The 15,179-nt window shown below is 42.7% G+C and overlaps 1 pseudogene; it reads right to left on the bottom strand.

The window, feature by feature from the left end:
* Nucleotides 1-1,220: 1,220 nt before the first annotated feature.
* On the bottom strand, nt 1,221-2,999 carry LOC122755782 (annotated as a pseudogene).
* Between the last annotated feature and the right edge of the window lie 12,180 nt (nt 3,000-15,179).

Raw genomic sequence — 15,179 nt, forward strand, 5'->3', positions numbered from 1 at the left:
TAGCATGGTACGTAGGTGCTTAATAAACACTTATCTCCTTCCTTCCTAAAATGTGGTGCACAGAATTGAACATGATACTCCAGATGTGGTCTGACCAAGTCATTAAACAGCAGGACTATTATATCCTTATTCCTGTAGACTATGCCTCTTAATGTAGCCTAAGATGTCACTTGGCTGCATTCTTAGCTGCTACATAAAACTATCGAATTATATTGAGCTTGTAGTCCCGAGAAATCTCAAGATTAGATGAACTGGTGTCTACAGCCATTCTTCTTCCATATTGGACTTGTAGAGTGATTTTTTTTGGACCCAAGTATTAGACTTGACATCTGAAAAAAAATTTGGACCAGACCTTTGATTTTACTGTTATAGGGAACTACTGTAACAAAACTCCCCTTACCAATGCAGATGAATACTCGCTTCAAAACTCCTCTTCCTAACAACAACAACAACAACAACAACAACAACCACAACCAACTCACATTTAGATAGCACTTTCAGGTTTGCAAAGTACTTTGCAAATATTATCTCATTTGAACCTCGAGATAACCTTGTAATGTAGCTGTTATTATTATCCCCATTTTACAGATGAGTAAACTGAGGCAGATAGCATTTAAGTAATTTGTCCAGGTTAACACAGCTAGTATCTGCTATTGGTTTTGAACTTAGGTTTTCTTGAGTATGCTTGCATGAGGGGTGGAGAATTGGGGAGGGGAAAACAAAACTACACAGCTTTTGTCTCAGGTTTTTCCACATTTGGATAACGTAATCCCTTCTCAAAAAGACATTCAATGTCAAGTATGAATATCAGGTATGCACCTTAATTTTATTTACAACAGAAAATGTGTAACATGCAAAGGAACTCTCAGGCAGCCAGGAACAAATAAATACAGGCAACATAAAATATACTCCCTGCAATGTCATGAAGTGTTGACAAAATCCAGACCCTCTAGTCCCTGATTACCTATAGCTTGTCCTATTCTCCTTCAAGAAGTCTTCTCTTTCTGCATGTCTGGCATCTCATTAAGGAACTCAAGCACTCAGGCTTACCCATGAGATTACCCCCAGTGAATGGAGCTGTCCATTCTTAGGTTCGCTGGTTTCTGACCTATGTTTAGAGAAGCAAACAGAGAGAAAAAGTAGCCAGTAATTAGGGTCCCAGGAGCTCTAGCCCCTGGGAACCCACCAGGCATGCCTCCTGGCATGCCCCCTCCACTCTGCTACAGCTTAGCAATGATGGGTTTGCAGACCTTCTCCAATTCTTTCTACTGTTGCTCCAATTTTTCCTTCTCAGCAGTCTGGTTCATTTCCAGCCCATTGATTAGTTCATTACATTTGTCAAGGATCTTCTGTACTTCAACACCAATTTTGCCCCGTAGTTTCTCATCTTCTATGATAGCCTTCATGTTGAAAGCATAAGATTCAAGAGAATTCTTGGAAGGCACCTTGTTTCTCAGCTTCAGCCTTGTATTTCTCAAACTCCTGCACCATACTCTCAATGTCTTCTTTGCTCAGATGAACTTTGTCACTGGTTATGGTGATCTTATAAATAGCAGAAACATTGAGATTTCCATTTGCATCAGTGTCAAGAGTTCCTTCAATCTGAAGAACATCCTTAGAGTCTGGGGGGATTTCTGTGAGCTCAAACTTGTCGAGCATCTTGTTATCTTTACTTATTGCTCTCTCACCTTCATAAACCTTAATAAGTACACCAGGCTGGTTGCCTGAGTAGGTGGTAAAAGTCCATGTCTGCTGGGTGGAGCTGGTGGTATTGCTTTTTATTAGAACTATCATAACTCCACCAGCAATTTCAATTCCAAGGGAAAGAGGAGTCCATCAGCAGCAAGTCCTGCACATTTTCAGATTTATTTCCAGACAAGATGGCGGCCTAGACAGCTGCATCCTTGGCAACAGTCTTATCAGGATTGATATTTATGTTGGGCTACTTGACATTGAAGAAGGCTTGCAGAAGCTTCTGAATTTGGGGGATCTGAGAGGAACCACCAGCCAAGATGATGTCATGAACCTGTGGTTTATCTAGCATGGCATCTCTTAGGGCCCTTCACACAGCATCCAATGTGCTACAGAAGAGGTCAGCATTCAGCTCTTTAAATAGGCATGGGTGATAGAGGTATAGAAGTTGATACCTTCATAGATGGAGTCAATCTCAATACTGGCCCTGGTACTGGAAGAAAGAGTGTGCTTTCCATGTTCACAGGAAGGGTACAGATGGTAGACAGCTCTCTTGTTCTCATTGATGTCCTTCTTAAGCTTTTGCTTGAACTCAGCAATTAAATGGTTGTCTGTGCAGTTGACAAAGTCCTCCTTACCCACTTGGGTGTCCCCAGCTGTGGACTTGACTTCAAAAATTCCATCTTCAATGGTAAGAATGGAGACGTTGAAAGTACCACCTCCTGGGTCGAAGATCAACACATTTCTCTCAGCACCAACCTTTTTTGTCCAAACCCTAATTAATAGCAGCAGCAATTGGCTCATTGATGATTTGGAGCACACTGAGACCAATGATGGTTCCAGTTTCTTTGATGATCTAATGTTGAAGTAGGCTATGACCACTGCATTTGTGATTGTCTTCCCAAGGTGAGTATCAGCAATTGCTTTCATTTTCATCAATACCATAAAAGATACTTCTTCTGGACAGAAACTTTTGCTTTCCTCTTTATCCTCCACTTGGGAGTGGACACCTGCTTGTATCGTTCACCACCATGAAAGGCCAGTGCTTCATGTCTGACCATATCATCAACTGCATCATCAGATCTGCCACCAGTCAGACATTTGGCATCAAAGACTGTGTCTCTGGGATTCATTGCAACTTGATCCTTTGCAGCATCACTGATGAAATGTTCTGTGTTGGTGAGGGTCACATAGCCTCAGGCGGTCCTGTTACCTTAGCCATTAGGGGTGATCTCCACCTTCTTATGTTAGGAGACTCCCACACAGGAATAAGTGGTGCCAAGATCAATGCTAACTATGAGTTGCTGGGACACTGGTAGGAGGGAGTCATGGCTGACCACTGTGGAGTGAGAAAGGCTACTGCTGCTCCAAGAAGCATGCCTATGCTCTTTATTCTAGTAACTCCCCTTTGTTGATTATTTCCTATTTATCCTGTATATAGTTTTCTTGTGCATAGTGTGTTTGTTTGTTCTTTTTACCATTAGACTTTAAACTTCTCAAGGGGAGGGACTGTCTTTTGCCTTTCTTTGTATCTCCAGTGCTTAGCATAGTGCCCAGCATATAGCAGGTGCTTAATAAATGTACATGGACTGATTTATTGATGCTGATTGTGCTAGGTTACAGGGATGTAAAAACAACATTACCTGCAATTACTCTGTGTTATCTCTCACATCTCTCTCCTCTCTATTTCCACTGCTACAATCCTGTTTCAGGCCATCATTCTGGACCAAAACAACAGCTTCTAACAGGTCTTCCCAGCTAGACTCTCTCTCTTGCTGATACCTCTCTATCTTGCCTTAAAACTCGACTATACTTCTTTATCAGGCAGCTAGATGGTGTAGTGGATAGAGTGCCAAGCCTGGAGGCAGGAAGATATAAGTTCAAATATGACCACACACATTTACTAGCTTTGTGACCCCAAGAAAGTTATTTAACCCAGTTTGCCTCAGTTTCCTCATCTGTAAAATGAGCTGGAGAAGGAAATGACAAACCACTCCAGTATCTTTGCCACGAAGACCCCAAATGGGGTCACGGAGAGTCAGACATGACTGAAACAACTGAACAAAAACAAATTCTTTTTACTGAGAAGAAACTGAGGCCCATAGAGGTGAAGTTGTTGTTCAGTTGTTTTTTAGTTGTGTCAGATCTTTGTGACCCCATTTGGAGTTTTCTAGGTAGAGATACTAGAGTGGTTTGCCATTTCCTTTTCCAGTTCATGTTACAGACGAGGAATTTGAGGCAAACAGGGTTAAGTGACTTGCCCGGGATCACATAGCCAGTTAGTGTCTGAGGCTAGATTTGAACTCAGGAACATGAGTCTTCCTGACTCCAGGCCTGGCACTCTATCCACTTCACCACCTAGCTGCTCCCCATACAAGTGGAATAACTGGCCTAAAATCAATATTAGAACCTAGGTCTCTTGATACTATTTTTTCCTCTGTCTCTATCTCTGTGTCTCTGTCTCTGTGTCTCTATGCCTCCGTGTCTGTGCCTGTGCCTGTACCTGTGCCTGTGTCTGAATCTATATCTGTCTCTGTCATTCTGTCTGTCTCTGTCTCTGTCTCTGTCTGCCTCTGTCTGTCTGTCTCTCTCTCTCTCACACACACACACCACATAGCACACATTGCCCACAAGGCATGCTGTTTTCCTGACTGATTTTTTTAATTCACTTTGGCTCCTCAGTGTATTCAAATCCTACAGTTCCTCAGGAGGCAGCATGGTTTAGGAGAAAGAAATTGAGCTGAGAGTTAGAGGAATGTGGTCAGTTTGAATCTTGGCTTGGCTTAGAGCACTGAGTTTAGAAACAGAGGAACCAAATTCAAATCCTTCCTCTGAAATTTACTACCTATGTGACCCTGGGCAAGTCCCTTTAGTTTCTCTGAGTCTCAGTTTCCTCGTCTGTAAAATGTGGGTTGGACTTGATTTGCAATTTCTTCTGGTTCTAAATGGGGGATCTGATGGCCTCCTCCACAGCGTCGTTTTAGGGGTTCATACTCCTCTCTACTCCCTTGTTACACCCATTTTCTAGTGCTACAAGAGACCCATGTGATGAAGGTGGCAATCTCAGGAATATTCTTGCCTTGTGAATTTCCAGCCACAGTTTAAACCTTTGAGGTTCGAGTTACATTTTCACTTGGCTAAACTCAGCAACCCGATTCAAAGGGAAAAGCTGTCAAGGATGAGAGAGAGAGCGAGAGCGAGAGCGAGAGAGAGCGAGAGAGCGAGAGAGAGAGAAGCTTTTACAACTTCTTGGATCTGGCGTGGCACTGACAAAACGACGCTAGGATGCGTGTGAATCAGAAACACATGGACCCGGCTTTTCTTCACATGCCTGTGGGCTCAGCAATGAAGGAGTTTCGCCTTCCCCACCAAGTGTTTTCTATGTTTTGCCAGGCTGGGGCTATGGAAGCAAAGAGGCCCTGTGATGTGTCTCTTGCATCCTGCACCTGTGTTCTGTGAGTTTTAGCACAAAGAGAAGGAAGGGCAGTGGGTCAGTTGGGCAGGCAGCTAGACTGGAGATAGGGCCAGTCTAGCCATCTGCCTGGCTGGGGTCTGACTGATGGCTCAAAGGGGGCACAGCTTGTCTTCTGGTGGGTTGTAAATGCTAGTAATACTTATCATTACACCAAGTGGGCCGCTGATCAAGTGCTGATAATACCCTCACCCCCACCCCCAAGCTGCTGGAGACCGATTTCATCCCTTGTAACCCAAGCTCTGGGAAGGTGACTCCTCTGCTCTCCCTGGCCCTGTGGCATTGTTGAAGGGCCACTGCCTTGGCGGTCCTGGGAACAGGCTGATCTCTACTTAGCTCCATGAGCTCTGGCTCCTGGCTCCTGGCTCCTGGGAAGCCCCAGATCTCTTCATGGAACTTTCCACCACCGGCTGGGTGACATTCTATCTCTCTTGCATTGGGCCTCGAAGGAAAACTCTGGGGCATTTTCTTAATAACTGGAGCATTGCTTACTCCCGCCTTCCCCCTTTGTTCTTTCTTCCTGGGTGAATGGAGAGTGAAATGAATGAACATTTCTATTCAGACAGGAAAACTTACTTCAGGCCCTATAATGAGCTAGAATAACTGATTTGTCTATGAAAACCACAGTTGGGGAATTGATGCTGCATGTCAAAACATCCCAGATCACTTTGTTACCAGTTCATTGTCGCTGGAGAAAAGCTGTTAGTTGGGAGCCTCAAGCTCAATGAGAGAGCTTCAGTGGAAACATGAAAAGGTTAGATTGTGTTAAAATACCCAAGCTTTGCAATACTTTGCTGGGATCTGATTTCAGCCCTTCAGATTGAAGGTTTCCACTAATATTTTCTTTCTTCCCCTTCTCTCTCTTGGGTAAAAATAACTTGGCATTTGCCCTGTGCCGCTACTGTTTGAATGTAGATATTAATTTAATCTAGAGTTGTGTTACTCCTTAAGTATTTCAGAGTCTGGCTAAGACCTTTGTGTTCTTGGGGCTGGGAAGTCAGTGAGAAATTAAATCTGAATGTTTCTACTCATTGCAGAAGGGATGAGAGGGTTTTAGGGCTTTATTTTTATTTGTTAACTTCCAAAAAAAAAAACCCTCCCCATTTTCCAGTTGTTTAGCTTTGAAGGTTGATCGATAAAACTGTCAGTGATGGCACCCACAATTCTTGTGACTTTGAGACCTAAGGAACTGGGTTTCCAATGACCATGCTTCTCTAAACATTCAAATTTTCTACAAGCTTAGACTTTCCCCATCAGGAGGCTAAACTTCTCTGCAGACATTGTTTCTCAGTTGTTTTATAGCTACTCTGTTGGCTCAAAACAATGGGATCTGTAAATCTTCCTTTGGAATTTTGAGTAGGTATATTTCTGGAGAGTTGGATCTACTGACAGAAGGCCCTAGGGTGATTAGCAGTTCTTTTATCTAGATTTTTTTTAAACTTGTACTTCTAACCGGAAAAGACTCAGTGGCTGGGTCTTGTTTTAATGTTTTTAGAAAAAAGAGCCACCATCTGGATCAGTGCCACTGAAGAACTCTCACCACCCCTCCTCCCTCCAAAGCCCATCTAGAACCATTAGAACCATGGATCAGAACTTTTTCTTTTTCTTTTCTTTTCTTTTCTTTCTTTCTTTCTTTCTTTCTTTCTTTCTTTTTTTTAGTGAGGCAGTTGGGGTTAAGTGACTTGGCCAGGGTCACACAGCTAGTAAGTGTTAAGTGTCTGAGGTCAGTTTTGAACTCAGGTACTCCTGACTCCAGGGCCAGTGCTCTATCCACTGTGCCACCTAGCTGCCCCTTTTCTTTCTTTCTTTTTTTTTTTTGTGGGGTAATGAGGTTTAAGTGACTTGCCCACGGTCACACAGCTAGTGAGTGTCAAGTGTCTGAGGCCAGATTTGAACTCAGGTCCTCCTGAATCCAGGGCTGGTGCTTTATCCACTGTTCTACCTAGCTGCCTGTCACAGATCAGATCTTTTTAACCAATGGGATTTTACCCAATTGGTCTTATATATCCTTGGATATTTATTTATAACCAATCTAATTCAATTCACCTAATATTTATTTGGTGGCTGCAGCATACAAGGCACTGTGTTTCTTGCTGGGGATATAAACATAGCATGAAAGGCAGGCCCTACCTTAAGGAGCTTCCATTCTATTGAGGGTTGGTGGTGGAGGTTTCAACATAGGAACAGATAAGTATATACATGATAATGTGAGGAGAGAGAGAGCAATAAAAATTACGTGGGGGAGGATCAGCACAGTTTTCTCAGAAGATGACACATGAGATGAGCCCTGAAGGAAGCTCATATCTAGGCAGAGGGAAGGAGGGAGTACACTATGCAATGGTACTGAAGAGTGAGATGGGTTTTGGGGAAACATAAAGCAGAAACTTGCTCCCTGTCAAGGATGAATAGGTTCTCAGGGGTCTGATCTCCTAGCTTGTCTGATTCGACATGTTGTCCAGCCTTGCTCCAAAGAGTCAGCCGCCACATAGACAAAATCCCTGTCTCACTCTCACATATCTATTACTGACACATTACTCTCTGAACTAGACTCACCCATTTTCTACCCCAGTGGGAAAATTCCAGGGACTGACTAACTGAGCCAGGAACTGGGTCAATCCCAGCTGAAACTAGCCTATCTTGATCCATACCATATACTGATTTCTTTTATCCCAAATTGAAATTTAATAGGTTTAGCCATAAGGTGGCATTGTTAGCCACTACCCTAATCCAATTCCACAGGCTCTGGGTGAGTCCGATACTAGCTCTGCTAGGATGGTGGTGCCCTTGATAGAAATAGGGAAGTTAAAAGGAGTAAGGGGTTTGAGTTCAGTTTAGGACATGTTGAGTTTGATTTATCTATGGGATATCTAGTTAAACTATCCAGTAGGTGGTTGGTTGATTATTGTCCTTCATTCTTGAAGAGGACCAAAATGACAATACTATGTGGGAATCAAGGCATAATTTGTCCAACTTTGACTGGGGAATGTACTAAGGGGGCCTAGGAGAGGGACTGGGGCTTCATATATAGATCTGAGAGTCATCTGCAGAGGGATGATGTTCAGAACTATGGAAGTCAATGAGGTTACTGAGAGAGTGGGACAGAGAGCAAGAGAGGGGTAGGGGGGAAAAGAAAGGGGTGTAGTCAGAGCCTTTGGAATCACCAATGAGTAGGGAGTGGGATGGATAATGGATAATGTTCCAACCAAGGAGACTAAGAAAGAGCACCCAATTAGGGAGAAGGAGAACCAAGAGAGAGCAGTGCCACAAAAACCCAGAGAGGAGGGAGTATCCAGGTAAAAATGATCAATAGTGTCAAAGAGTGTAGAGAGGTCAAGAAGGATAAGGATTTGGGAAAGATCAGATTGGCAATAAAGTGCTCATTTCTAACTCTGGAAATAGCAGCTTCCATTGAGTGATGAAGCCAGAAGCCTTAGAAGCCAGGGGCTGAGTATTGAGTGAGAGGAATGGAAGTAAAAGCAGTGAGTGGAGATAGATTTTTCTTTTTCTCTAAGAGTCTGTGAAAGGAAGTGGAGTTTAAAAAAAAAAGAAAGGAAGTGGAGTGATAGCTTGAGGAACTGGATTTTTTTTAAGGATGGAGGAGACCTAGAAATGTTTATAGATAGCAGAGAATGAGCTAGTTAAAGGAGAGTAACTGAAGATTAAAGAGGGAGAGGAAATCATTGGGGCAATATGTTGAAGTAGATGGAAGGGGTTGGGATCAAGGGTAGAAATGATACACAGCACAGTGTCCCATAGGGTTAGGTAATGTGTGACAAAGATATAGTGTTTCTTATAGAATATATCCATTTTATACATATGTAAGGGACTGATGTTCTCTGGAAGATTTTAAGGCATATTTATAACTGGGTTGGCAAGGAATCTCTTTGGACTATATCTCCCAAAAAGTTTTGGGTTGGGTCTAGTTAGGTCAAGGCTTTTTCTATACCTGTTCCTAGGAGGCTTGGGCAGGGGACGGGGCGGGGGGGGGGGGTGGCGGCACATAACATGGTGATGTTTCTAAGAAGGAATTTTTAAAAAAGAACACTAGGAAGAAGATTGTGGGGAGAGGAAGAGGTAGCAAGGGAGGAAAATAGTGTGTCACATTACATATCATATCCTGCTAGGACAAGATTTCTTTCCCTTTTTTTTTTTCTTTTGGCAGGGCAGTTAGGGTTAAGTGAGTTGCCCAGGGTCACACAGCTAGTGTCAAATGTCTGCATCTGGATTTGAACTCAGGTCCTCTTAAATCCAGAGCCCATGCTTTATCCATTGCACCACCTAGCTGCCGCAAGATTTCTTAACCTGGAGTCCAAGAACTTAAAAAAACAATTTGGTAACTGTTTCAATGGAATTTCTTTTCCTTGTAATCCTATCTATTTTATTTTATTTTTTTTAGTGAGGCAATTGGGGTTAAGTGACTTGCCCAGGGTCACACAGCTAGTAAGTGTTAAGCGTCTGAGGCCGGATTTGAACTCAGGTACTCCTGACTCCAGGGCTGGTCCTCTATCCACTGCGCCACCTAGCTGCCCCATATTTTATTTTTTAACAATTTAGAAACATTATTCTGAGAAGAGATCCAATGGCTTCTCGGACTGCCAAAGAAAGAGGTCCATGAGAAAAGGGGACTCTAAGATTTTTCCCTCTCTTTAGCCGACACAGAACACTGGGTAATAATGTGGCCACACTGATGTGATAAGAAGAGGTTCCAGCTAATACCTTGTTTGCAGGCTTGTTATGGTCCACATTCTTCCAGATTCTGGGCAGACCCCATCTCTTGTATAGAAGCAGTGTTCTTATATCTAATAGCGGTGCCCTCCAGGGCCTAAGGATTCAATGACCCTGTCATGATGAGCAAATTGTTATTCCAATGTTTCCATCCTCCCTGGATCGATCTTGCAGCCAGGACCTAGACAGTGGGATTTGTCCCAGGTGGGACTCACCACTTCCTCCTATCTCTGGGGGGTTGATAGGAGATGAGGTCATTTGCTAGCAATATCCCCTGCTGCTAAGGATGTCGGATCTTTTAGGTAAATTGTTTTTGTTCTTTACAAGGATACTTGTATCTAAGTGATTTGTTAACAATAGCTAGATCTAAGAGGAGAGGGTTTACTGGAGGATGGAGGCTCAGCCAATAGAGTATTTTGTATCCTTGAGTAACAGGAAAAAGCAGATTGCCAAAAAGCCTCCCTAAAGAATGTGTTTGTTGTTTTTGAGTTGTTTTTCATTTGTATCTGACTCTTTGTGACTCAATTTGGGGTTTTCTTCCCCTTTTGTGTGTGTGTGTGTGGGGGGGGCAATGAGGGTTAAGTGACTTGCCCAGGGTCACACAGCTGTCACATAGTGTCAAGTGTCTGAGGCCACATTTGAACTCAGGCCCTCCTGAATTCAGGGCTGGTGCTTTATCTGCTGAGCCACCTAGCTGCCCCCTGGGGTTTTCTTCCTAAAGATGCTCGAGTGGTTTACAATTACCTTCTCCAGCTCATTTGATGAGGAATTGGGGCAGACAGGGTTAAGTGACTTGCCCAAGGTCCTACCCATAGTAAGTTTCTGAGGCCAGATTTGAACTCATGAAGAGGAGTCTTCCTTTCCAGCCCCAGTGCTCTATCCACTGCACCACCTAGCTGCCCCCAAAAGAATGTATTACACCAACATAAACACACATGTGAATCCTTTCCCTGTCATCCTCAGTTTTCTCATCTATAGGCCTTCCTCCCTTCCCCATATTCTTTGCTTCTATGGGTCCTTTTTCCTGAAGGGAAATATGGGCATGCATGAAGCATGGTATGGGCTTAATAGTAAAGGGGAGGAGGGCCAGTGGAAAGGCAATCCCAGAGTGAGTGTGTGGGCAAGGCTAGCCTACAAACTATATATATATATATATATATATATATATATATATATATATATATACACACACACACCTCTGGGGGAGTCCATTGCCATAGGAGTGCTGCATGGGGGATTGTGGATCCAAGGAGCAGGCCTGGGCCTCTGGAGAGAGTCAGAGCTTACAGTTTGCTAAAATGTTGGTAGGGGAGTTGGCCTCATAAGAAGACCTGGGTTCAAGGCCATGAATAGAAGTTTCCTTATCTGAGTATTCTTTATGCCAGTGAGACAAATCACAGGTATAATCCATATGCCTATCCCTTGAAGGATAACTGGAAGACCCTTCCCTGCTTCAAAATATCTTTCCCATCAGACCTATAGAAAAGAACTGAAATTCTACCATTAATGATTCATTCCTTTTGGTATGATATGGTAGAAAGATCACGGGTCCCCAAACTAGAAGACTTCAGTCCAAACTCTGATTCTTAGAAACTCAGAGCTCAGTCCAATCATTGGCACTCTGATTCCTTTCCATTCTTCATCTTTGAAGTAAAGATAACCATTTACTCCCTCTCTCCTAAGGTTCAATAATTCAAGAGCATTTATTAAGCACCTACTATATGTGAGGCCTTAAACTAAACCCTGCTAGGGATTATTGTGAGGATCATAGGCTTTATAAACTCTAAAATCCTATGTTAGCGTCAAAAGATATGGCTTCTTAGTAAGTCATAGATTTATAGCTGGAAGGGACTTTATAGACTATCAAATGCAACCCCATCATTTTACAGGTGAAGAAACTGAAACCCAAAGAAGGTAAGTGACTTTCCAAGGGTCACACAGCTCATAAGTATCTGAGGCTGGATTTGAACTCAGGTTGATATATAGCAGCTCTACTATTTCCTACCTATGTGATTTGGGGCATACAAATGAAATACATACACAGAATTACCAAGGAACTTAACTATAATGAAAAGACAACTATCAAAATATGTTAAAAATAAATTTATGGGGCAGTTAGGTAGCACAGTAAATAAATCACCAGCCCTGGATTTCAGGAGGACTTGAATTCAAATTCAGCCTCAGACACTTGACACTTACTAGCTGTGTGACCCAGGGCAAGTCCCTTAACCCTCATTGCCTTGCAAAAAATAAATAAATGAATGAATGAATTTATGGATTGAGGTTAAGAATACCTGATCTAGTCCATTTTTACACTGGGAGAAGTTGAAGTAGAGAGAAGGTACTGACTTGCCCAAACTCCTTTAGATAACAAAGACAAACCCGAACCCAAATCTTCTGACTTTGAATCTTTTTTCCTCTTTCTTCACTACACAGACTTCTTAGCTGCATAAATTGAACATTATAATATCTTTATAGTATCTAAGCAGATTTGAATCATCTGCTTAGAAAGAGAGGAACCCAGATCAATCCCATCTTTCCTCCCTCACACTCAGACTACTGAATGAATTCAGGGGCAGCTACATTTGCACCTTGTAGGTTTTGCCTCTTTCAGGCTCAGAGTGGATCAATTTGTACTCTGTAAAGGGTATGAGACCTTAAGTAGCTCTCACTCCTAGGACCATTGACAGTCCTCCTTCACTCTTGTCTGGCCACTGGACTCCCATAACTCTCCAGGAGAGAGCAAGGTTGATGACTCTGTGCAGCTCTACCTCACTTAAATCCAATTCACCTGCAAGTCATTACCCTTGTGTTGTCATCAGAACGACCACAACAACAATCTCTTACCCTGAGTGGCCTATTTGAAGATTGTAAAGGATGTAAAACTGGGAGTGGTCCATTTATAAGCTTTTAAAGGAAGTATAAAGAAGTATGGAATACCTTTAGGAGGTATGGAACAGGTCTTTCCATCAGCTTGATGGAATTAGAATGAGGCAAGAGGTTTTTTGGCTGTTAGAAGGATCTGCAGTGTTCCTGGTGCACTTTTACAAAGCAAGCTAGCAGGCTCTGGGGCTAGGGGAGGGTAGGGGAGGAGAGTGTGTGATGCTCTTACCATCAGCAATGGCATCTGACTATGCAGCAATTTTCTCAGCAGAAGTCATGCCAAGAGAAGGCCCAGGCAATCCAGAATAATAGGTCAGTCCTCTTAAGGACATTCTGGAGTTCCATGGGTTTTGTCTGGACTAAGGTCTCCATGCCTTCTCCCCAACTTTCTAAAGAAAAATTATTCAATAGAGGAGGAGAACTTAAATACCACAGGATGATTGGGAGGGAAGATGACTGTAAGGATAGATCATATATTAGATGGGGAGAAGTCTTCGCCAGCTGCTCAGAGTTAATAACAAAAGACATACATTTCACAAACACTGAACGTCACAAAAAAAGAAAGAGGAAAAAAAAAGATGGAGGGGAGAAAGAAAGGCGTCTGGATCTGCAAATCATTAGTCATGATCAGAGATGCTTAGAAGCTGTCCCCACAACATGACACCTCAGACAGAAGATTAATCCTCACTAACAGATTACGCTCTGAAGAATTGGAAAATGTTCCTCACTACATCCAGGGCTCAGTTCTGGTATTTCACTCGAATCACGGAATGCTTCAGATCATCTTTGCTCAGTGAACACCCCTGCCCCATTTGGCTGAGGGAGCCCTTGGGCCTTCCACTGGATGAGAGCAAGAATCCTTTGGGACTGAGGTGGGGGGTGGTCAATGCCACAGGCTTATGGTCTCCTGTTGGACTTCCCCATTGTGGTACTGTGTGGTACTGTTAGCTAATCATACTTTGCTTTGTAGCTAAATCTTTCAAAAAGAAGAAGAAGAAGAAGAAGAAGAAGAAGAAGAAGAAGAAGAAGAAGAAGAAGAAGAAGAAGAAGAAGAAAGAAAGTAATGGAGAGAAGATTGACAGAGAAGAAAGAAAAGAAAAAGGAGATGAAAGAAAGAAGAAAGGAAGAAAAGAAAAGAAGGAAGAGAGGGAGGGAAGGAGGGACAGAGGAAGGAAGAAAGAAAAAGAAAGAGAGAGAGAGAGAGAGAGAGAGAGAGAGAGAGAGAGAGAATTCTCTAAGCTCCACTCAGAGGCACTACTGTGGTGAGATTCTTTTCCAATTTGTTTTTAATCAAGCTTTCCCCTCTGATACTTGGGCTACATTCAACCATTTTAAAAGTCCCACTAGTGAATAAACACATTACCAAATATAGACTACTAGGCTTTTCCTATAGTTGAGACTGGCTATATTGCTTGTTTTCTTGCAGAAAGTTCAGGATCTCAGTCGCTGAGTTGTTTCTTCTCTCTTAAGATGGAATGAGGACAAATGATCCACTTTCTCATTAAACCTTAAACCTGGCTCCATCCAGGAAATCTAGACTTCATAGGATCATAGACTTAGAGCTAGGAGGGATCTTAGAGGACATTTGGTCAAAACTCTTCATTTTTCAGATGCGGAAACTAAGATCTAGAGAAATCATATGGTTTGCCTAGGGTCACACAGGGAGGAAGTCACAGAGCTGGGATTTGAACACCGGCCCTCTTTCTCCAAAAATGGTGCTCTTTCCACTGTCTCAAACTCTCCCTACAAACTATTACTTATATGATTCATGGGCTCAGAAGGGGCCCCCTGTCTCAAGGGTCTCTGGCTACTAATTTCAGCAGACTTAGATTCAGTCTTGGTGAAACTTGACCCCTGAAAAGAAAGAGCCATACCTTTTTCTTCCACTTGTTGGCTCATTTTGTCCCCCCAAGAGCTCTCTTGGTAGTTACAGGGAAAAACTCTTTAAAATTTAGGTATAGGGGCAGCTAGGTGGTGAAGTGGATAAAGCACCAGCCCTGGATTCAGGAGAACCTGAATTCAAATCTAGCCTCAGACACTCGACACTTACTAGCTATGTGACCCTGCACTAGTCACTTAACCCTCATTGTTCCACAAAAATAAATAAACAAACAAACAAACAAACAAACAAAATAAATAAACAAAATTTAGGTATGGTTCATCTAGGACAGCTAGGGGTGGTGGTGGTGGTACAGTGAATAGAGTGTCTGACTCAGTGAGGAAGACTCATCTTTTTGAGTTCAAATCTTGTCTCAGACAATTACTAGCTGTGTGACCCTGGGCAAGTCACTCATTTCTGTTTGCCTTAGTTCCTCATCTATAAAGTGAACTGGAGAAGGAAATGGCAAACCACTTCAGTATCTTTGCCAAGAAAACCCCAAATGGGGTCATGGAAAGTCAGACATGA

The sequence above is a fragment of the Dromiciops gliroides genome, chromosome 4 (assembly GCF_019393635.1).
Source record: "Dromiciops gliroides isolate mDroGli1 chromosome 4, mDroGli1.pri, whole genome shotgun sequence".
Lineage (NCBI taxonomy): Eukaryota > Metazoa > Chordata > Mammalia > Microbiotheria > Microbiotheriidae > Dromiciops > Dromiciops gliroides.